The following is a 23,902-nucleotide window of genomic DNA, read 5'->3' on the forward strand; positions in this document are numbered from 1 at the left end:
GAAACAATTCTACACTGAAAAAAATATGTTGTTGGATTTACTTAATTCAATGGTGGACATTTGTTGCACACAGATGTTTTGCTTTGGCAGCAACTTAAACAATTGAGTTAAATTAACACAATTTATTCATGTTCAATAAACCTGTGCAATTTGTGTTGATAAAATGTGACTTAAACATGTTTTGATGAAGTAATTTGAGCTCTTGGAATATTTTAATCCTTCACAATTTTCTCACTTTATCCCAACACCATTCAATAACTTTTACCCAATACTACTTGGTCACTTAAATACTACATGTTATCTTCAAATTACATTTTGCTATTATATTCTAGTATCAAATACACAATTTTCAAATGGAGGCCTTATAACAGATTGTATTGTTCTCTTCCAAGATGGTTGCTGGCATCCACCAGTAACCTTTCAAAACAAAATGTCTAATTTCACTGCAGTAGGTAAAGAATTAAACTGACATTACTCCTCCACTGAATCTATATAAATCAACAGTTAAATAATGTCAGTTCTTCCGTGTTCTCTGGAATCAATCACAGCAAAGAAATTAGACTGTTTCTTTTGAAAAATGTTGGGAAAGAACAATACAAAACATTCTATTTAAGGCCTCTAACGTCAAGATTCAGTTAAACAACAATTATAACTAAACAATTTGAGGTAATGTTAGTTTCCATTAATATTAAATTAGGTTACTGAATTGGCAAACACCTTCCTATTAACACTACCCATTTTACCCCAATAACTAAAGAAATTAGCACTTGCAGGTCAAAACCTTTATTCAAGAGACGCAAAAATAACATTGATACAGTGACTGTCAAAAATTACAGCACTGATCATACTGTGACATCTTGGTTCAAAACAGCACACTTAGAAATATTCAACGTTCTTTACTTCAACTGAATGAAACTGAAAATACCATTTCACATGACCCATATGGGATATTTAGACTGTATAACTGTTCATGCTACATCTCTTCACTAGTAAAAGAAAGAAAAAATACAAAGAGAAATTTAAAAATGCTGCCAAACAGACAGAGAACTTGTACAGAGCAAAAGGAAAAACAAACAACAACAACAAAAACGGCTTGTCCTCATGGCAGTTGCAGAGTATATAAAAATGAACCCTGCGATCTGTTCCTGGAATTGAGCTTCAAAAATGCAGCAGAACAAGTGTGAGATTTAAATGTCCTCTCACCTAGAGCTGATCACCTTGCATGCATAACAGTGAGCTTTCCTTGCAGGAGCAGTTTTGTCTTAGTTGTGAGCTTTTCTTGAGAGCTGAGTTGCATCCAACTCCATTACCACCCATTGAATCACCTCAAAAGTGTAGCAGAGCTGTGATGGGTAACTCATGTTGAAGGAATAAAAAAGGTCCAAACAGCATGGCTACTGCAAAGGTCACGTTATCCAGATCTTGAAGAACTACTATACCCTCGATGATGATGCCAACATCAGAAAAGTCATTGCCTGGCGCATCTCTGGAGACAGATGTTCATTGTGGTTTTCTCAATCTGTGCAGTGGCCTCAGTCAAGTCCTGGTTAAACACAAAACATTTTTTTAAGATTCCCTTTTAAACTCATCTCTTTTGAATCTACCAGTTCTAATGTTAGAGTAATTTAAACCATAGTAAATAGCTATAGCCAAAGAGTGGCCTGCCATGCTGCCATTCATGGTCTAACAGAGTTTCTAAGACAGAGTGAAAAACATAATAATTTCAAATGCTTTACATTAGTTTTTGTTAGAAAGACACCGGCCCATCAGAAATCCAGGTTATGTCACTCAGAAGATGTTAGAATTTAGACTTTCAGCCCCACAATTTGGTTAGCTGTTGGTCAGTTGGTCTTTTTTTTTTTTTTTCAAACAAAAGCTAATGTAAATACTGGTGGGATTTTCCTTTGTTCATTAGAATGACAAATTTAAAGTTTTTTCACACTGATGTGACCCCTAATACAGGGGTAGGGGTGGGGCCTCAAGGGCCGGCGGCCGAGTTCACTACCAGGCCTCATGTGAACTTCAAATTATTAAAGAGGACTACTGGTCCTAACCAGTCCAATGAGGATCAAGTGGATAACTAAATGCATTTTTAAATGTTGCAAATCCACAATCTACTCATAAAACACTCACCATGAACTCCTGCACCAAGATGTTGCAATTGTCTTTCACACAGATGCGGAGCACTTTGATGAGACTCCCTTTGAGCATTAATGTCATCCTTAAGTATTATAACAAAGAAAACAGAGATTTGTGAACTTTTCAGTAGCACAGAAGAAAATGATCCCAGACAAAAACTCTTGACTTTTTAAACCAGTCAACATGCAACACCAGCATCTACAAAGCAATATCAAAAATTCCTGTTTGACATCAACTTTATGGATATACAGTTTCCAGAACATTTATTTTTAAAAAAAGATAAATTTTTCTCAGTGGGCCAGTAAATGCATGACGAAAATTTTGGCATCCTTTCGGTGGAATCAGTACTCACAGGTAATAGTTGACTGTTTCAATGGATGCAGCATAAAAATCTTTTACTGACCTAATGCAATACATATAAACTTTGTAGTTAAAGAATTTTAAAGTTCTTACTGTCATAATGGCAGCTACATCCTTTAGCTTTGTGCCCTGTTCCCCCGATCACTTTGCAAACACTTTCAGCAGACTGTCAGAGAGAAACTCAGCTCCGTCAGAAACCTTGACTGTAAAGGCATGGTTGGGATGCACTGGAATGCTGCATTTTATCTGAAATGACATAAAATTATTTTGAAATAACAGCAGGCACTGTGCTTGGTTAATCAGTAATGTTTTGTTGAATAAAAACTGTGTTTCCAGATCTTATGGGATTAAAAAAAATCCAAAGATGTTTGTTTCTGATTTGCAACCAAGAACCCACAAGTTACCACCTCATTTCAGTTCAAGTGTGCATTAATTTGAGTCCAGTAATCACCTTTCTGGCAATACATACAGGTATAAGTTAAACCTATGGCAGATTTTGGATTTCTCAGTTGTATTAATAGGGTGAGTATGCATGCACCTAATAATTATAAAAAACCTATTATAATTAAGTTACAGAAACGAAAATAGAATATACTTTCTTACCATAACACCTTGAACCCACAATCCATCAGCTGACTCCTGGTGAAATGCAGAATAGAGGTCGTCTCTCAATGTGCATCAAAAAAAACAAAAACAAAAGGACAGCAGGTGAGGGCAGGAGGGGTAGGGATGTAAGCTAGCATAATGCCGCTGATGATATTAGCTAAAGCTGTTCAATGTCCAAAATCTCACTAACACCACGGTGCAGTAAATACACAATGTAACTGAAGAGTCAGTTGGCAAATCTATTCACACAGAAAACCAAATTATGTTATGAGTGCCTCATAATTAGGTTTAATGTGATATTACGGCTCTTGTGCCAAAGACAAATTCAAATGAAAAAGCGCCAATTCTTTGACAACAGATAAAACAGCAAATAAGCTAACGGCTCTTTTTTAGCATGTTACATGGCGACACTCTAGACGTTTAACTACATTTGGCTGAAATATGGTAAATATTAATTCAAAAAATCAAGACATACCAAAAACGTAGAGTTGGCTGCTCGACTTGACTGAGATGGATGCCTTTTTTAAACCACGATCCAAAGCCCGCGAGATGAAATCACGCGTGGTTTCACGAGATTTAACGTTGCTATCTTATTGACTTACTTCACCTGAACATGATATGAACAATTTAATACACCCTTTCTGCATATCATGTAGTTTTTACACTATATAGTTACATTTAACTTTAAAACATGAGGCAATTGTGTTAAATACATGCAAGATGCTTACATAAATCCAAGAGATGGCCAGTCCCTTTTTTTCAGTGTAGGGTCCTGGTAGGAAACAAAATACATGGACAGGTGTACATCGTGAGCGCTGGCAGCCAAATCATCTTCACTGAACTGTGTCCAACAAGAATCAGTTCCTTCTCACCTTGCAGAGCACCTTGAGATGCATCTCATAGCACTCAGCTTATCAGTTAATGCTTATATTACCTGCTCATAGTATGTATTTTGGTGAGAGTGTTTAATTTTCTCTTCAGTTATGCGTTGCTTCATGGCTTGTTATTGCTCTGTAGCCATGCAAACAGCAGAGCAAACCCATTACATTCTAGTCAAGCTGCACTGAAAGCATTTCTCCTCATCATATTGAAGTACAGATTGTATTGCACTCTTCTTCCTCTGCAGCCACATTTTCGACTTTGACATGTGGAGGAGAAGACGTGCTGAGTGAAATCAGTTTGTTTTGTCAGAAACTTGCTATTCTGCTGCAGATGTTTGCCAGATGTTGTCTCAACCGGTTTAGTCCAAAAGAAAAAAACGTACAGAAAGTGTTGGGCTTTATGACTGCTGACAAAAACACTATATGTACTAGGGGTGCAACGATACACAAAATTCACGGTTCGGTTCGGTTCGATACTTTGGTGTCACGGTTCGATATTTTTTTGATACAAAAAAAATGTTCATGCCTTTTTAATTTGTCATTTATTAAAATTATAAATATATATTTTAACTCAAAAGTACAGTTTTTAAATTTAACCCTAACCCTTGTGCGTGTTTTTTATTTTGACAGCGAATGCGCACCTGCGGACCACTTATGTGCAGCCCTGGTTATTTAGCTCGTCATATTGCAGCCACAGAAATTCTTTTGTCCATGAAACCATAAAGCTGCACTTTCTTTTTGCCTTATAGTCTGATTTGTCATAACTTCTCCGTTTTGTGGTAAGCTTTTCTTTGGCTGTCACTTCTTCACCCTGACCTGTCTTATTTGGCTCAGCAGAACTAAAATATATATGCTGCTGCTTTTACACACACACTCACATAACGCTCAGCGATTCTCTGCGATAGATTTTGGTAAACCGACTGAAAAAAATCGCTAGCCCCGGGACGTCGGGCTAGCGATATTGCGAGCCCTGTATCTGATTGAGGAATCACTCATCTTTGGAAAAGAGAGTTTATTACAGAGAAATGGCTCTTTCCAAAATAAAAGCTATACTATCCGCTTCTTCTGGGCTATATTCTCAGCAGCATATTAAATATATCAGGTCCCCATAAGGAGAATCATGTGCTAACAGCTGTCTAAATGACTCGGCTAAAGTTAGTAGCATGCTTGCTTTTTTTTGTCTGCTTCCACTTGTCTTTGCACTAGGATGATGTCGGCGTAAATGTGCAGTCATATTCGTTGTGTTCCCACTAGTGCTTTCAGGTTGATCTCGTTGAAATGACCTTAACGCCACAACACGGCAAATCTCCGTTAACGAGCTACCGCCGATCGCCCCGTGCATGGGGCTAGACGGCCAACACGTTAACGAGCTAACTGCGCTAACACACTAGTTCCCACCCATGTAATTGAGCATTGCATGGCACATCCAACATACTGTTTTACTTTAGTCCATGACTCGCTTACCTTCAGGGTCATACGTCACATGAAAACCAAAATAATTCCAAACGCCAGATCTGAATGAGGGTGGGGGAGGTCCATGTTGCAAGGAGAGCTTAACTTCTGTCTCGCTAGCTTGCCCTGCGCTCTTCCTTCTGACGATGCTGTCTGTGTTGAGCGCTCAGTGAATCTGCGTTCGACTACTCCGCCTAGGCTGCACTGTCGAGCCTAGGCGGAGTAGTCGAACGCAGATTCACTGAGCGCTCAACACAGACAGCATCGTCAGAAGGAAAGTTGATAAAATAAATTACAAATGTTGTATTGTTCGATACATATGCGTACCGAACCGAAAGCACTGTATCGAACGGTTCAATATCGATACGAATATCGTTGCACCCCTAATATGTACATCTCAACATGTATTTGTCTCGACATTAGAGGTAAATTACATTATAATTACTTTATGATTAGAGATTATTATTGTACAGTTAAAATTCAAATTAAAAAGGATCCCATTAAAATGTTTTCTGGGTAATGAGTAGATTGTTGAACATAATGAGATACGTTTCGGTGACTCATAAGACTAAATTTATTTAATGGAAAATAAAAAAGATAAAGATATTTTTGAGAAATACTGTCAGCAAATAATGAAATAGTTCACGCTTATGAAATGAATTTCTTTGAAAACAGCAACCTTATATATGATTTAAATGAAAGGAAGACTCCTAACATTATTTAAGCATGAGTACACGGTGAATTTGTGGGGAATGTTATGAGCTCCTGCTTCATACACATTTGCTTTATTAGTAATACCACAACACTGTTTAAAGGAATGACTCAAAATGTAAGTGTTTTCATTGTGATGAATGAGGATTTGCTATAATGGGGTAACACACTATGCTGTCAGTTGTTAGTGAGCTACTACATTTAGGCATTTTTGTTTTGACGTGCAAGTGTTGAACTGATTTCCATGAATCGTGGTGTTCTCATTGCGAGCTACACTGATCATTATCATTTGATTTGAATAAGGACCATTGATCTCCAAAACATCAGAATATCTAATGAATGGTATGTATCCGTCCATCCATTTTATTAACCGCTCCTCCAATCCAGGGTAGCTTGGAGGCTAGAGTGATCTTATGATTTCTTTTATCGTAGGCACACTAACAATGACATGGTTAATGTAACATATAGACAGCACGGTGGTTAGCACTGTTGCCTGACAGCAAAAAGGTCCTGAGTTCAATTCCACCTTCAGGCCGGCGTCTTTCTGTGTGGAGTTTGAATGTTCTCCCCGTGTGTGCCCAGGTTCTCTCGGGGTACTCCAGCTTCCTCTCACATTCCAAAGACATGCAGTTAGTGGGGACAGGTTAACTGAAACTTGTCCATAGGCCTTACTGTGAAAGTAAATCTGAGTGCAAATGGTTGTCTACGTGTAACAAGGATAAATGGATGCAACATATAGACTTGATACATGTTAATTATATTCAGTCCGTCATACTAGGCTTCTCTCTACAGCAGCATACTGCATGGTTTTGTTCCTTCTCCTCATTTCTCAGTAGAAGCCATCATCCTGACCCTCTATTTGTGAAAAGCCCTTTAAGTTTTTGAAAATATCTCTCAGTACTGATCTGGATTGAAAAAAAAAGAGTTCTGTGACTGACATTAGAGTAAACAGTCAATATTGCCCAGCAGCAATGTACAGTATAATAACCTCCAAGTTAGGTTAGAATTACCAGTACTGAGACTGAATTCATATTTTCTCTTAACAATTATTTAAAGAACTGTATCTCTGACTTGACAGCATTGTGCCAGGATGTAGACTTATCAGCACTAACTTACACTCATCAGTTTGACAAGTTGTGTTAGAAAGCTAATCACTTACAAACTGTGGCTTGACAGAATTCTGCCCAGACTGTATTTTTTCTGTGGGAGAAACAAAAAGCTACATGTGTCGCCTAACATAGGAAACTGATACCAACATACAGTTACAGTTTCTGAGCTCAACCAAGTAAACCGTGGTTCCATGGTAAGCATGTTATGTGTAAGAATCAGCATGATAAAACTGTCATCATAAGCATGTGAGGATGCAGACGTTAGAATACGCAGTTGTGTGGAAGTATAGAACATTATGCCACTAAGTGGAAGTGTCAATCTCAGTTTGATTGCTTTTCTTTTGTGTTTAGTCTTTTTAAATTCTTCTCATTAAGATTGTGGTTAAAAAAAAAGCTGCTTCCTGTTTCTCTTGTCACATAAATAGCCAAGTGTAGAGAGTCAGATGGTTGTGTTGCAGTAGTTACTCCTGAGAGGACAGACGTCACTTTCATTCTTCACTAGATTATTTTCTCTTGGCCAACCCGCTCTCGTCTCTGCCAGCAAGTCATGTTGTGTCAAGCATTGATCATAACCATCGCTGAGCGGGACAATTATTTTCCCATTTTGCTGCTGTTATTGATCAAGTCGAGTCAAAACGGATTAGTCTGCAGATTAAGTCCAGAATTCTGCGGGAAGGTCGTTCAAATAGGTGAAAGGGACGCTTTTCTTGTTCCCCTACAGTTCCTTTGTTCGATCTTTCCGATCGCCCAGAGAGCAGATAGCCTAAAATACTTCCAGACTGCAGTATGGCAGCACTTGAATATGTAATGGTACCCCACATAATCTAATCACCAGTCAGTCAACAGAAGACTCAGCAGAAAGGCGCCCAGAGATAAAACTCTGACATTAAACTCCAATCTAGGATTTCTTGTCTTAGACATTATTATTAGGTACCATTGATAGAATCATGGATTATGGGGGAAATTATGCAGATGTAATATACTTTAGTGACTTGAGCTGCATGAAGCAACTTATACTCTGTAAAAGCTAAAAAAAAAAAAGGTTTTCTTTTTACTCAGCTCGTCTGCACTTTCCCTCCTGTGTCTCCTGTCAATCACATAGTGTGCAGGTTTGGTGGCTGGTTTTCTATGGAGGAAATTTGAAATATTTCAGGTGTGAAGGAGTATTATAGCTTAACAGCAGGTGTTCTATCTTTAAGTAAATATAGCAGTGATGGTAATTACGCTTACAAGAGACTGACAGGGTTCAAAGGCTCCAAAATTATGTGCGAGTGCAGAAATGAGAGGATGCGTGATGTGTTATGCTGTGTATGCTGTAGGGGGAACGATAATAGAGAACATAAAGATTTATAGCTGATGAATGACATGTTTATACATGCAGACGCCATTAAGAACAACCAGAAATCTGCTGTATAACAAAAGTAAGTCATCTGTCATATGTAATGAAACATAAAGCAGACATGTAATGCCTCTAACTATGTAACATCACATCATTGTGTTACTGGATTACTTGAATCACTGTGCAAGTATGCATGCACCACTAGCATGCTTCTGTAAAATGTAGTTAAACACTTGGTTATAAAATGCATTTAGTTGAATACTCCCCAACACTGCTGTTAACGTGCATGTGCTCTATATTTATACAAGCTTAGCAAAACAACAACAGATCTGTCGATTGTGCTATGAAAAGTCCGGGGTCAGATTCAAAGTACAATAAGCAATGTAAAAACGTAATGATTAATATTCACTTTCATGATTATGTCCAACAAAACTACTCATTTAAAAAGCTAAAGGCACAGTGTTTCAGTACTGGTGTTGTGCTTCTGGTATGATTCCTGATTGGGCATGAAACTGCCCTAATGACCTGACATGTTTGTCAGCTGCAGCCAGTAAGTAGCACAGCTGTCGTTTGCTTTAGCTTACTCTGCAGACCTCCGTGCTGAACATGCTTTGTTGTCTCCCTTAATCCCACCTCCCCCTGGACGAAGGTAGGAAAAGTCGGAGACAACCGGGCTCCAGCACCACTGACCTCTACATGACGGTCAGTACTTGTGACTTCAAAAACAGTCTGCTTTACTCAGTTCAAGTTACCTTGTAAACCACTTCAGACACAGTCCAACTGATCTCAATTGAGGGTCGTAGGGTCCCCAGTTGGTGCAATGTGGGTGCATAGCTACACTGATGTATACGGGAATAGACAGAATCATTACATTGCAATACAATACGTCTCACACATTTCTGGTGGTACCTGCTATTCCCTCAAGGACCAGATTAAATGAATCCCCCCCAACTGCCACTTCCCAACTTGCGCTGATATCTGTGGCTGTCAGTCTGTCCTCTAATGATTATTTTTGCTCCGTCAGCAGGAATACAAACTGTCCCTGTTTCAGAGAAACTTCCTGACTTGCAGAGCCCTCGCTAAGAGTGCATTTTGCAAGGTTGCAAGTTCATGCAAAGAAGCTCACATTGATGCAAATGCATTGCATATTGGCTTATTCAGAACATTTAGTTTGCAAAATGTTAACGCATTAAGCTGTAAGATGTAGTGTGACCTAACTGTAGAATAATTAGATGCTTTTTAGTTTCAGTAAGCTTTAGAACAAGTAAGGCAAAGACAAATGCATTTTATATACTGCAAAAAGCTACTGTATTGTTGGATTGTTTCAATGCCTTTAGCAATAAAATATGAAGCATCCTCTGTGGCGCTGGGTAGTGTGTGAAAGAATGAGATTGCACAACAAGGTTGGAAGGTTAGCTAGGCTCGCCCATAGTGAGCCTAGGGTGAGGAGTTCGGCCATTCTGGATGGTTGGTTCATGCATCTGACTAGGATTCCACCTGGATGCCTCCTAAGTGAGGTGTTTCAGGCACTTCCTACTGCGAAGAGGCCCCCAGCCAGACCCAGGACATGCTGAATAGGTATATCTCTCAGTTGGCTCGGGAATGCCTCAGGTCGCCCCTGGGGAAAGGGAGGTCTGGGATTTGCTGCTTAGACTGCTTGTGTGACCTGCACTCAGATAAGCAACAGAAAATTTCACATTCCAACTTAATAGTGCAAGGAAACACTGAATCAGAGAAGATAAAGATGGAATCATTCGAGGAGCAAGAAATACTTACTGTACCTCTGTTTAGTCCTGAAGATGCATTTGTTTTAATTTGCCTTTAATCAGCTTTTGAAAATATGACGGATATATGATTACTGAGTAGAATTATTTGTTTAGTAGAAAGACAGCCCAAAGAAAACTGCTGACAGAGTCCCAAGGACAAAATTTGTAGACAGACCAGTGTGTATTGCTCGGTTGCTGTGGGCATAATTCCACTGACCTCAATTGTATCGGAGTGCTGGCACAGGAAGTGTATGTTCAGTTTAGTTGTTGCCAAAGATAGTACTGTACAGTAGGTGTTAGGGGATGCCAGATTTCTGAAGGCTTTTGCTTTGTCCTTTACAGTGTTTGAGTTTTTCCTGCAGGATATGTGGTTTAAGATTTTTGAATAGCATAGCCTGAGGGCAGTATCCACAAGGACAAAGTTACCTTGGCCACTGGAGATCTTAATGGGCCTGCTTGGGAATCGTAAGCATCAAGAAGCCCAAAATGTCACTATGTGGAAAAGAAAGGATGGATATTTAAAAATAATATGCTTTTCACTTAATTTTCACTTAACTACCCCTGCAGTGACATTTTGCTGATCACCAGTGCTCTTGAAATGCTCTAATAAACAGGCACTTTTCTTGTCAGTATTAGCTCACCATCTCATACACCGCCTGGTTTTTTGAAAAAACAGCACTCAACACTCAGTCCATATTTTGCCTGTGAGCTGTGACATTTCTCCAGCGCCAGTACTGATGCTCATGTCCATTAATTTGCTTATTTGGAGGCAATTATGCTTGATGCCATTTGTCAGATTGCAGGCGTGTGCATTTCAGCAAGCACACTGCTGATTTGCACCGCTGTCGCTTTGGGTAATTAAACCACAAACAAGAGGTGGAGCACCTGATTGATTTCTTAAACTGCTTTTGTGTAGAAAATTGCTCAAATAGAATTCACTGTGACATCAGTACACAAGCAGTCAACACACACACACACACACACACACACACACACACACACACACACACACACACACACACACACACACACACACACAAACCAGCCACTGTCGAATCAGCCAGGAGGCTGTCACAGTCAAACCATTAGCTTGTCGTGAGCTGATGGACTGTTGAAATCTCACACAAAGAAAATCTGCTCAAATGTGTGAAAGCACCAAAAGCGCAAGAACGCTATAGCCACTAACCACCACCTAAAAGAGGCTATTTCATCCCTGCCGCTGAATCAGTGTCATTTTCCAAATACCGAGCTGTGCTCACCATCCTTTCTACAAACCTTCTTTTTGGTATAATGTGAAGCTTTGGAAGACAGTCACCAGGGAACCAATTACTTTTACAAGGATTGAATGGTTTCATCTATTTTTTATGGGAGGTATGGCATGGAGGGGCTTCCGCATACCGAAACCCCCACACATTCTCCCAGACCATCCATTCAGAGGCAGCCCTGCTCAGTACCAAGAGTGCCACTTTTCATGGCGCTTGTAATAATAACAGGAGCGCTGTGGTATTGCAGAACAGAGCACTGACTTATCTTAGTATCCTCTGCTCTACTATCTCTCTTTTCTCTCTGCTGGTAGTTAAGCATATCTGCTAAACTGCCTAACATGGAAATCTACATGATGCTGAATGGATCTAGCACATAGGATTTCCAATAATCCTGCTCCAGAATCTAAAATTCAAGGATTTGCAATCCGTTGGCTTTTTAAGACAGGATTTTTATTCAAGCTGGCTTGTCAAAGCATCTCTTCAGTATTCTTGGCTGTCAAAGTCAAGACTTTCTCAACAGATGATTAAGCAATTATGTGAGATAAAGATATTAAAACGAGGCGTGGCCTTGAATGGAAATGATCTGCCTGTACATTCTGCACTAATTCTATTATTTCAGGACAATCTCCTGACATTTGTAATGCATCATATTAGGTATGTAATGCTTGACATATACTGAAATACAGCACACCAACACTGCAGACTGGAGTCTGATGCCCAACAAGGGAGGGGGAAGAAACACATGTCAGCAAAATGTTAATGTTGTTTCTCATTACTGCTGTGCCAATGGAAACGGCACATGAAATAAACCATCTCCTTCCATTGTCCTCGCATTATAGCTGAAGCACCATGTTGCAGAGCATAAAGGGCGGGTGGGGAGGGGGGAAATGGAGAATAGGGTGTGGTGTTGAATTATGGGAATGATCCTGCTGGTACCATAGGTGTGCTCAAGGCTCATGTCCCTCTGTCATATATTTCTGCCTCTTTCATCACAGCTCCACTGTGTGCACCTCATACATGTAAAGCAGCTTTTTGATGGAGAGGGGGACAGAAACCAGGAGAAACTGAAGGGAAGATGAGTGGATTGGCTAGGGGTGCTGGAAGAGTGTAGTGAAATGGAAAGATTGTTTTCATTCATCTTTATTTTTTCAGAGAATGATGACTGAATGCACGTGTGTTTTCTCTGCAGACTCCTGCTTTGTGTTCCCATTTTCACCCATTTATATCTGGGTACCGTTTTGGCCACTGAGCAGCTCGCTGGGGGTGCTTTGCATAGGGACACCCTGCAGTAATTAAGGCAGGAAGTCCTGTAATGTCCAGATTCTACCAGTAATGTTTCTGTCAAAAAGCAGGTTGTGTTAACTGTTTACTCGTGCTGGGGGGGATTTATGAGGCTTGTTTCTGGGGGCTGGAATGAATTCAGGCTACTAAATGTAGACTGGGGCACTAGGTTTGAACCACTGAACCGTTTTTTATCTTTTATCTTATCATTTTTCTTTTTCTTCACGAGGGATACAGTGTGTATCTGTCACACTTAAATGTTTCAGATAATCAAACAAATTTTAATATTACACAAAGATAAGCAGTGTAAATTTAAAAAGCAGTTTTTAAGTAATGATTTTATTTATTAAGGGAATAAAAACCTACCTGGGCTTAGTGAAAAAGTAATTGATCACTAAACCTAATAACTGGTTGTGTCACCCTTGGTAGCAAGAACTGCAATCGACTGTTTGCAATAACTGGCAATGAGTCTTTCGCATCACTGAAAGAGAAATTTTGGCCCACTGTTCCTTACAGTACTGTCTTCATTCAGTTCCATTGGGGTGTTTTCTAGCATGAACAGCATGTTTAAAGTCATGCCAAGCATCTGAGTCGGATCCTAGTCTGGATTTTAAGTAGATCGCTCCAGAATCTTCATTTTGTTTTTCTATTTGTTTGGGGGGGGTTTTGTCATTCAGAGGTGGACTTGCTGGTGTGTTTCGGATCATTAATGGCCCTGCTACATAACCAAAGAGTGTGCTTGGACTTTAGGATATGAACTGATGCAGGATATTCAGCTACAGTAATTTAGCTCTTACTGTTAGGAGTACAGAGGTAGTGAAGAATGAGGAAGAGAGAGGTGGAGGGGAAGTGGGAGGTGGCGAGTAGAGCGTTGTGGTTCTGGAAAGGAGTAGCTGGACAGCAGCCATAGTAATGCCACAAACAAAGGTCAGAGCACATATCTGCTTCTTTTTAATGTGAGCCAAGGTGTGTAATCGAGATGTTAATGGAGAGGATAATGATCCAGTGCAAACCTTGTCGCCACCGTAGGGCCCCACCACACACCACTGCACTCCACTAACACTGCTACCATCTTTTCTGTTAGCAGGCATGGGGAGAAGCAAGACCATTATTACACACAGAGTTAACAGTACCCCTAGCATATCGTTACGGTGTGATTGTAGAGAGTTATTACTGTTTGCAGGAGCGCAGCTGACAAGGCCCCTGGCCTGAGCTTTCAGACCACCAATTTACATTGGCACTGCTCTCAGTTCCACACTGTTGTGTATTAACAAATGAAAGGTTTACTGCCAAAATGCAATGTATCCTTTTGGACAGAGATCTTATTTCTGCTCAATATATAAAGAAAAACAAAGCTTTCCTTGGAATTTGTAGATATTCTGAAGAAAGGTTTTAACATATCCAAAAATGTAAAAGAAATTGATCTTCTTTTGAATAACAATATTAATTACAGTATTCCTGTCAGTGAGACTCGCAAGGCTGTTTGTAGGCGGATCTTTGATTAAGACTGACAGAAAGTTACCGTTTGAGCATCCATAATAATTCCAATCAAGTTCTTAAAAGTACCCCACATTTGTGTGTATAACAGTTGAAAGGGACTCTTATAGAGGGAAAAAGAGACATTTCCCTTATTCTTAGGCTGACAGTAGATACTGGGATTCTCATCTTTGAAAGGTAAGATGTATGATAATTTTTTTTTCTGTTACCATACAAACCACCTTAAATCAGGATGACTGGACAGGATCATAAAGCTCAACAGAAATTTGCTTTAACACCTTACATTCATGCTCCAGACAGACCACCAAAGGAGTGAAGACATGTCAGATGAAGACGATGAGGAGCTTTGACAGCCTCCCTCCAGTCAGATTGATCTTATTCCTTACTGGGAGTACTGGCACCTTGTTCCACATCACGATAGAGTGAAGAGAGAATGCCACACACCGCTCAATTCACCCCCTCAGATCATCCAGAGACTTGCTCAGCATGATGGCACGCCACTATTTTTAACCATGCCGTCATCGGGATTGCTCAAGCGTACGCGACCCCGCTTCTCAGTCGCCGGTGCTGTGAATCCCAGCCCCACCCTGCTAAACTCAGCAGGGAGTCTGATTCTGCTCGCACTGGAAAACCAACTCGCCATGAATATTCAAAAGGGTTTTTAACATTCAGGTTTGTGTAGAGATTTAGAGGAGAGTGAGGAATGGCATTCATTCTGTTGGTAGAGCAGTTAACATGACAACATACACTTGACTGGCTGGCTGCTTAAACTGCAAAATCTATAAGATGCTCATAACATTATACGGTGTGAAAAGGAAATGAGTTACTGTTCCATGTGTAGCACACAGAAAGGCATGACTGAGCGTGTCATGTATTTGTATGTGGAGTGAGAATACAAGGAGTTGTTTTGTTAAAGAATTCTGTGAATGAATGTAAAACAGTTGCAAAAGTGACAGCATGGAGAAAGTGAAAGAGTCCCAGGCTTTGCCCTCTTTATGTGGTGTTGCTTTAGCCCAAGAATTAATGCATCTTTATTATTAAGGCAAGCCTACTTGACTTGTTATTTGCTTAACCCACAAACCAAAATATTCAGAAACACTTGTAATTAGCTCTTGTTTCATGATGATGAATATTAAAAGAAAGTCTAATAAGTAATGCTTATTTGGCTTCCTTATTTGCAGGATGAGGGCAGCTAATGCAGTGATTCGGGTCTGAAATCCAGGATTAAAAGGTGAACACCAGCTAATGCAAATAAACTTTTGCTGCGGTTTGCTAAAGAGCAAGGAAACAAGCACCATTCTGTTTGTTTTGTGTGGTTTGATAGTGGCCTTCTGCCTTTTCCTGGTCTCACTTCCAGTCTCAAAAGCCCCCTATCTTTATGACATGCAGCATTGATAACTGCTCCAACTAACAGGCTTGTTCAGTGACAAACAGATAAACTGGTGTTTTTTATGTAGGTATAAATTTGATAAAGTTTAAATTCATTTGCTCTCAGCAAGTGTTATAGGACCGTTTTGCTTGGTAGTCATACAGTCCTGAAATGCAGAGGTGGGAAGTAACAAAGTACAAATACTTCTTAAGTAGAATTTTCAGGTATCTGTGCTTTACTTAAGTATTTTTTTTTTCTGACAACTTTTTACTTTTACTCCCTTCATTTTTACACAAATATATGTAGTTTGTACTTCTTACATTTTCAAAACAGGCTTGTTACTTTTGGTTTAACGCATTTTAATTATTTCACGTCACTGCGAGACTAATTTGATCTTAAACAGCAACATGTCTAAGTATTAATCACCAGGGGATGTAGCATAACCACACTGAAAAAAAGGGATTGGCCAGCTCTTGGATTTACGTAAGCATCTTGTGTGTATTTAACACAATTGCCTCATGCTTTAAAGTTAAGTGTAACTACATAGTGTAGAAACTACATGATATGCAGAGAGGCTAGATTAAATTGTTCATATCATGTTCAAGTGAAGTAAGTCAATAATATATCAATGTTAAATCCCGGGACACTGCACGGGTTTCAGACTCGCGCTCTTTAGATCGTGGTTTCAGGAAGGCATCCATCTCAGTCAAGTCGAGCAGCCGCCTCTACTGTTTTTAGTATACCAACAAAAGTAAATTGGGTGGTTGTTACATTAAAAAAGTCCAACTTGTAATTTGAACACAATAATTTCATGTTTCTGTGAACGTAATTAAATCATGAAGAATCTGTACGAAATTCAACAACTTAATTTGTTCTTGTTGAGACGACCTGATACAATCTAGTAAGAGTGGTTAGTTGCTGAACTCATGAAATTCACAAGATCGCACAAGATTTCAAACTGCAGGAAAATCACTGGAGTTATAAGAGGCAGACAACTACACACACACCACGTGCATGCTGCTATTTATTGTGTATTATTACAAAAACAAAACAATTCTGCATCAAATACAGGAAATCATAGCTTTCCTACATTGTTGGCATGGTGGTTAGTGCTGTTGCTTCACAGTAAGAAGGTCCTGTGTTCAAATCCACAGTCTGGCTAGTTTGCAGGTTTCTCTCTGGGTATTCTGGTTTCCTCCCGCAGTTAAAAGTCATGCAGTTATTAGAGTTAAGGTTAACTGGTGATTCTAAATTATCTGTGAGTGTAAATGGTTGTTTGTTTCTATGTGATAGACTGGTCAGCTGTCCAGGGTGTACCCTGCCTTGTAACCTATCACTTCAGGGTTATTTCCCAGCCCTCCTGCAACCAGGATAAAGATAGGAGGATGGTAGTTGTTGAAGACCCATTCACTTTTTATGGTAACCAGGATCTAGACTTTGTTGAACATTATGTAATATGAAGACAGCATGTAGTATTTAAGTGACCAAGTAGTAGTGGGGTAAAAGTTATTGAATAGTGTTGAAATAAAATGACAAAATTGTGAAGGGTTAAAATATTCCAAGAGCTCAACTTACTCCATCTGAACATGTTTCAATCGCGTTTTATGAACACAAAATGCACAAGTTTACTGAATATGAAAAAGTTGTGTTGATTTAACTCAGTTGTTTAAGTTTCTGCCAAAGCAAAACATTTGTGTGCAACCAGTGTCCACTACTGAATCAAGTAAATCCAACATGGCCTTTTTTTCAGTGTCATTTTGTTTATATAATGAACGGACAGTGATCAGTTAGCGTTGGTACCAAGCTGGCTAATGAACTTGTACTTGTAGCTCTATATTTACTGCTCAGATTTAGGATTTGCATTGTGATAGTTACGTCATGTTGTTTTGTGGCAAAAAGCTGAAATATGATGTCCATCATTTAACATAATGTGATATATTTATGTCTTTGCTATTTCATTTGGGGCATCGGCGAAATGATCTAACAACTAACCTACACGATGATCTACTGGTTAGGTATTACAATCTGTTTTCTGCTGGGACTGTCGTTCACCTTTGATATTTCTTTTTCAATTCAAATTTAATTTTATATCACCAAATCTTATTATTTGGGACTGATGACAATCTAGAAGTTGCATCTTGTAGTAGAAAGCATGACAAATAGCTGGCAAGCCGGGTGGTGTATACCTAAAAGAAGAATTTGAGAAAACATTAAAGATGTCTATTACAAACTTGGGAAATAATTATAGTAAATTATTTTATGTTATTAAGTTTTAAAAGTATAGAAAATGAATGTTCGTGCAGCCCAATCATTAATCCTTTCCTTTGAACTTCATGCTTTAGCAAAGATTTGGGAAATATTGTGTTTTATTTCTGAGATATGCAACTGGGAAAAGTAGAGAATTGAGTCTACAAAGCAATCAATGTGCCTCATAGTTCTGCATTAGCTTGGCTTTATTACAAAATTAAGGGTTGTTTCTGTTAAAGCAGCTGATCCATGCTGTGTCTGTCGAGCTTCAGAAATTGTTCAGCTCAGAGCTGCTATTTGCTTTTGTTACTACCTAATTCTTTCAGTTGCATCTCCTGGGGAGATCTGTGTTGGCTTTGAATTTCTTTGTAACCAAGCTGTGTGGACTTTTTTTTGGAGGTATGAAAAAAAAAAAAACCTGCTTCGAAAGAATATCCAGGCCTTTCTTTTTAATACCTCAAAAAAAAGTCCACACAGCTTGGTTACAAAGAAATTCAAAGCCAACACAGATCTCCCCAGGAGATGCAACTGAAAGAATTAGGTAGTAACAAAAGCAAATAGCAGCTCTGAGCTGAACAATTTCTGAAGCTCGACAGACACAGCATGGATCAGCTGCTTTAACAGAAACAACCCTTAATTTTGTAATAAAGCCAAGCTAATGCAGAACTATGAGGCACATTGATTGCTTTGTAGACTCAATTCTCTACTTTTCCCAGTTGCATATCTCAGAAATAAAACACAATATTTCCCAAATCTTTGCTAAAGCATGAAGTTCAAAGGAAAGGATTAATGATTGGGCTGCACGAACATTCATTTTCTATACTTTTAAAACTTAATAACATAAAATAATTTACTATAATTATTTCCCAAGTTTGTAATAGACATCTTTAATGTTTTCTCAAATTCTTCTTTTAGGTATACACCAGCCGGCTTGCCAGCTATTTGTCATGCTTTCTACTACAAGATGCAACTTCTAGATTGTCATCAGTCCCAAATAATAAGATTTGGTGATATAAAATTAAATTTGAATTGAAAAAGAAATATCAAAGGTGAACGACAGTCCCAGCAGAAAACAGATTGTAATACCTAACCAGTAGATCATCGTGTAGGTTAGTTGTTAGATCATTTCGCCGATGCCCCAAATGAAATAGCAAAGACATAAATATATCACATTATGTTAAATGATGGACATCATATTTCAGCTTTTTGCCACAAAACAACATGACGTAACTATCACAATGCAAATCCTAAATCTGAGCAGTAAATATAGAGCTACAAGTACAAGTTCATTAGCCAGCTTGGTACCAACGTTAACTGATCACTGTCCGTTCATTATATAAACAAATGACACTGAAAAAAAGGCCATGTTGGATTTACTTGATTCAGTAGTAGACACTGGTTGCACACAAATGTTTTTGCTTTGGCAGAAACTTAAACAACTGAGTTAAATCAACAACTTTTTCATATTCAGTAAACTTGTGCATTTTGTGTTCATAAAACGCGATTGAAACATGTTCAGATGGAGTAAGTTGAGCTCTTGGAATATTTTAACCCTTCACAATTTTGTCATTTTATTTCAACACTATTCAATAACTTTTACCCCACTACTACTTGGTCACTTAAATACTACATGCTGTCTTCATATTACATAATGTTCAACAAAGTCTAGATCCTGGTTACCATAAAAAGTGAATGGGTCTTCAACAACTACCATCCTCCTATCTTTATCCTGGTTGCAGGAGGGCTGGGAAATAACCCTGAAGTGATAGGTTACAAGGCAGGGTACACCCTGGACAGCTCACCAGTCTATCACATAGAAACAAACAACCATTTACACTCACAGATAATTTAGAATCACCAGTTAACCTTAACTCTAATAACTGCATGACTTTTAACTGCGGGAGGAAACCAGAATACCCAGAGAGAAACCTGCAAACTAGCCAGACTGTGGATTTGAACACAGGACCTTCTTACTGTGAAGCAACAGCACTAACCACCATGCCAACAATCTAGGAAAGCTATGATTTCCTGTATTTGATGCAGAATTGTATTGTAATAATCCACAATAAATAGCAGCATGCACGTGGTGTGTGTGTAGTTGTCTGCCTCTTATAACTCCAGTGATTTTCCTGCAGTTTGAAATCTTGTGCGATCTTGTGAATTTCATGAGTTCAGCAACTAACCACTCTTACTAGATTGTATCAGGTCGTCTCAACAAGAACAAATTAAGTTGTTGAATTTCGTACAGATTCTTCATGATTTAATTACGTTCATAGAAACATGAAATTATTGTGTTCAAATTACAAGTTGGACTTTTTTAATGTAACAACCACCCAATTTACTTTTGTTGGTATACTAAAAACAGTAGAGGTGGCTGCTCGACTTGACTGAGATGGATGCCTTCCTGAAACCACGATCTAAAGAGTGTGAGTCTGAAACCCGTGCAGTGTCCCGGGATTTAACATTGATATATTATTGACTTACTTCACTTGAACATGATATGAACAATTTAATCTAGCCTCTCTGCATATCATGTAGTTTCTACACTATGTAGTTACACTTAACTTTAAAGCATGAGGCAATTGTGTTAAATACAACAAGATGCTTACGTAAATCCAAGAGCTGGCCAATCCCTTTTTTTCAGTGTGGTTATGCTACATCCCCTGGTGATTAATACTTAGACATGTTGCTGTTTAAGATCAAATTAGTCTCGCAGTGACGTGAAATAATTAAAATGCGTTAAACCAAAAGTAACAAGCCTGTTTTGAAAATGTAAGAAGTACAAACTACATATATTTGTGTAAAAATGAAGGGAGTAAAAGTAAAAAGTTGTCAGAAAAAAAAAATACTTAAGTAAAGCACAGATACCTGAAAATTCTACTTAAGAAGTATTTGTACTTTGTTACTTCCCACCTCTGCATTTCAGGACTGTATGACTACCAAGCAAAACGGTCCTATAACCTTGCTGAGAGCAAATGAATTTAAACTTTATCAAATTTATACCTACATAAAAAACACCAGTTTATCTGTTTGTCACTGAACAAGCCTGTTAGTTGGAGCAGTTATCAATGCTGCATGTCATAAAGATAGGGGGCTTTGAGACTGGAAGTGAGACCAGGAAAAGGCAGAAGGCCACTATCAAACCACACAAAACAAACAGAATGGTGCTTGTTTCCTTGCTCTTTAGCAAACCGCAGCAAAAGTTTATTTGCATTAGCTGGTGTTCACCTTTTAATCCTGGATTTCAGACCCTGAATCACTGCATTAGCTGCCCTCATCCTGCAAATAAGGAAGCCAAATAAGCATTACTTATTAGACTTTCTTTTAATATTCATCATCATGAAACAGAGCTAATTACAAGTGTTTCTGAATATTTTGGTTTGTGGGTTAAGCAAATAACAAGTCAAGTAGGCTTGCCTTAATAATAAAGATGCATTAATTCTTGGGCTAAAGCAACACCACATAAAGAGGGCAAAGCCTGGGACTCTTTCACTTTCTCCATGCTGTCACTTTTGCAACTGTTTTACATTCATTCACAGAATTCTTTAACAAAACAACTCCTTGTATTCTCACTCCACATACAAATACATGACACGCTCAGTCATGCCTTTCTGTGTGCTACACATGGAACAGTAACTCATTTCCTTTTCACACCGTATAATGTTATGAGCATCTTATAGATTTTGCAGTTTAAGCAGCCAGCCAGTCAAGTGTATGTTGTCATGTTAACTGCTCTACCAACAGAATGAATGCCATTCCTCACTCTCCTCTAAATCTCTACACAAACCCAGCAACACGCACACTGAATGTTAAAAACCCTTTTGAATATTCATGGCGAGTTGGTTTTCCAGTGCGAGCAGAATCAGACTCCCTGCTGAGTTTAGCAGGGTGGGGCTGGGATTCACAGCACCGGCGACTGAGAAGCGGGGTCGCGTACGCTTGAGCAATCCCGATGACGGCATGGTTAAAAATAGTGGCGTGCCATCATGCTGAGCAAGTCTCTGGATGATCTGAGGGGGTGAATTGAGCGGTGTGTGGCATTCTCTCTTCACTCTATCGTGATGTGGAACAAGGTGCCAGTACTCCCAGTAAGGAATAGATCAATCTGACTGGAGGGAGGCTGTCAAAGCTCCTATGTCTTCATCTGACAGTCTTCACTCCTTTGGTGGTCTGTCTGGAGCATGAATGTAAGGTGTTAAAGCAAATTTCTGTTGAGCTTTAGATCCTGTCCAGTCATCCGGATTAAGGTGGTGTGATAGGTAACAGAAAAAAAATTATCATACATCTACCTTTCAAGATGAGAATCCCAGTATCTACTGTCAGCCTAAGAATAAGGGAAATGTCTCTTTTTCCCTCTATAAGAGCCCTTTCAACTGTTATACACACAAATGTGGGGTACTTTAAGAACTGATTGGAATTATTATGGATGCTCAAACGGTAACTTTCTGTCAGTCTTAATCAAAGATCCGCCTACAAACAGCCTTGCGAGTCTCATGACAGGAATACTGTAATTAATATTGTTATTCAAAAGAAGAAATTTCTTTTACATTTTTGGATATGTTAAAACCTTTCTTCAGAATATCTACAATCCAAGGAGCTTTGTTTTTCTTAATATGAGCAGAAATAAGATCTCTGTCCAAAAGGATACATTGCATTTTGGCAGTAAACCTTTCATTTGTTAATACACAACAGTGTGGAAACTGAGAGCAGTGCCAATGTAAATTGGTGGTCTGAAACGTCAGGCCAGGGGCCTTGTCAGCTGCGCTCCTGCAAACAGTAAAACTCTCTACAATCACACCGTAACGATATGCTAGGGGACTGTTAACTCTGTGTGTAATAATGGTCTTGCTTCTCCCCGCCTGCTAACAGAAAAGATGGTAGCAGTGTAGTGGAGTGCAGTGGTGTGTGGTGGGGCTACGGTGGCGACAAGGTTTGCACTGGATCATATCCCTCCATTAACATCTCGATTACACACCTTGGCTCACATTAAAAAGAAGCAGATATGTGCTCTGACCTTTGTTTGTGGCATACTGGGCTGCTGTCCAGCTACTCCTTTCCAGAACCACAACGCTCTACTCGCCACCTCCCACTCCCCCACCCTCTCTCTTCCCATTCTTCACTACCTCTGACTCCTAACAGTAAGAACAAATTACTGGTAGCTGAATATCTGCATCAGTTCATATCCTAAAGTCCAAGCACACTCTTGGTTATGTAGCAGGGCCATTAATGTCCGAAACACACAAGCAAGTCCACCCTGAATGACAAACCCCCCCCAAACAAATAGAAAAACAAATGAAGATTCTGGAGCGATCTACTTAAAATCCAGACTAGGACCGACTCAGATGCTTGGCATGACTTTAAACATGCTGTTCATGCTAGAAAACACCCCAATGGAACTGAATGAAGACAGTACTGTAAGGAACAGTGGGCCAAAATTTCTCTTTCATTGATGCGAAAGACTCATTGCCAGTTATTGCAAACAGTCGATTGCAGTTCTGCTACCAAGGGTGACACAACCAGTTATTAGGTTTAGTGACAATTACTTTTTCACTAAGCCCAGGAGGTTTTTATCCCTTAATAATAAAAATCATACTTAAAACTGCTTTTTTAATTTACACTGCTATCTTTGTGTAATATTAAAATTTGTTTGATTATTCTGAAACATTTAAGTGTGACAGATACACACTGTATCCCTCGTGAAGAAAAAGAAAAATGATAAGATAAAAGATAAAAAACGGTTCAGTGGTTCAAACCTAGTGCCCCAGTCTACATTAGTAGCCTGAATTCATTCCAGCCCCCAGAAACAAGCCTCATAAATCCCCCCCAGCACGAGTAAACAGTTAACACAACCTGCTTTTTGACAAAACATACTGTAGAAAC

The 23,902-nt window shown here is 39.1% G+C and overlaps 1 protein-coding gene and 1 long non-coding RNA gene across 4 annotated transcripts in view; one reads left to right on the forward strand and one right to left on the reverse strand.

Moving 5' to 3' along the window:
• Positions 1-23,902, forward strand: part of nav3 (neuron navigator 3) — a 398,636-nt gene that overhangs the window by 62,578 nt on the left and 312,156 nt on the right. Inside the window, exon 4 of one of the 2 annotated variants that reach the window (XM_040050291.1) lies at positions 15,594-15,637. The exons of the other annotated variant lie outside the window; for it this stretch is intronic. The gene's annotated coding sequence lies outside the window, so the exon portion shown is untranslated. The remainder of the gene's footprint in view (positions 1-15,593; positions 15,638-23,902) is intronic. 2 annotated transcript variants of the gene reach the window in all.
• On the reverse strand, positions 768-3,876 carry LOC120745441. Of its 2 annotated transcripts, XR_005698634.1 has the most exons (5): positions 3,834-3,876; positions 3,103-3,712; positions 2,593-2,745; positions 2,134-2,221; positions 768-1,543 (listed from the first exon to the last, which is right to left on the reverse strand). It is a non-coding gene; the product is annotated as an uncharacterized LOC120745441 (long non-coding RNA). The 2 variants fall into 2 exon arrangements; XR_005698633.1 differs by lacking the exon at positions 3,834-3,876 and having other exon boundaries at positions 3,103-3,795.

This window comes from Simochromis diagramma, unplaced genomic scaffold, assembly GCF_900408965.1.
Source record: "Simochromis diagramma unplaced genomic scaffold, fSimDia1.1 OVJJ01000131.1, whole genome shotgun sequence".
Taxonomy (NCBI): Eukaryota; Metazoa; Chordata; class Actinopteri; order Cichliformes; family Cichlidae; genus Simochromis; species Simochromis diagramma.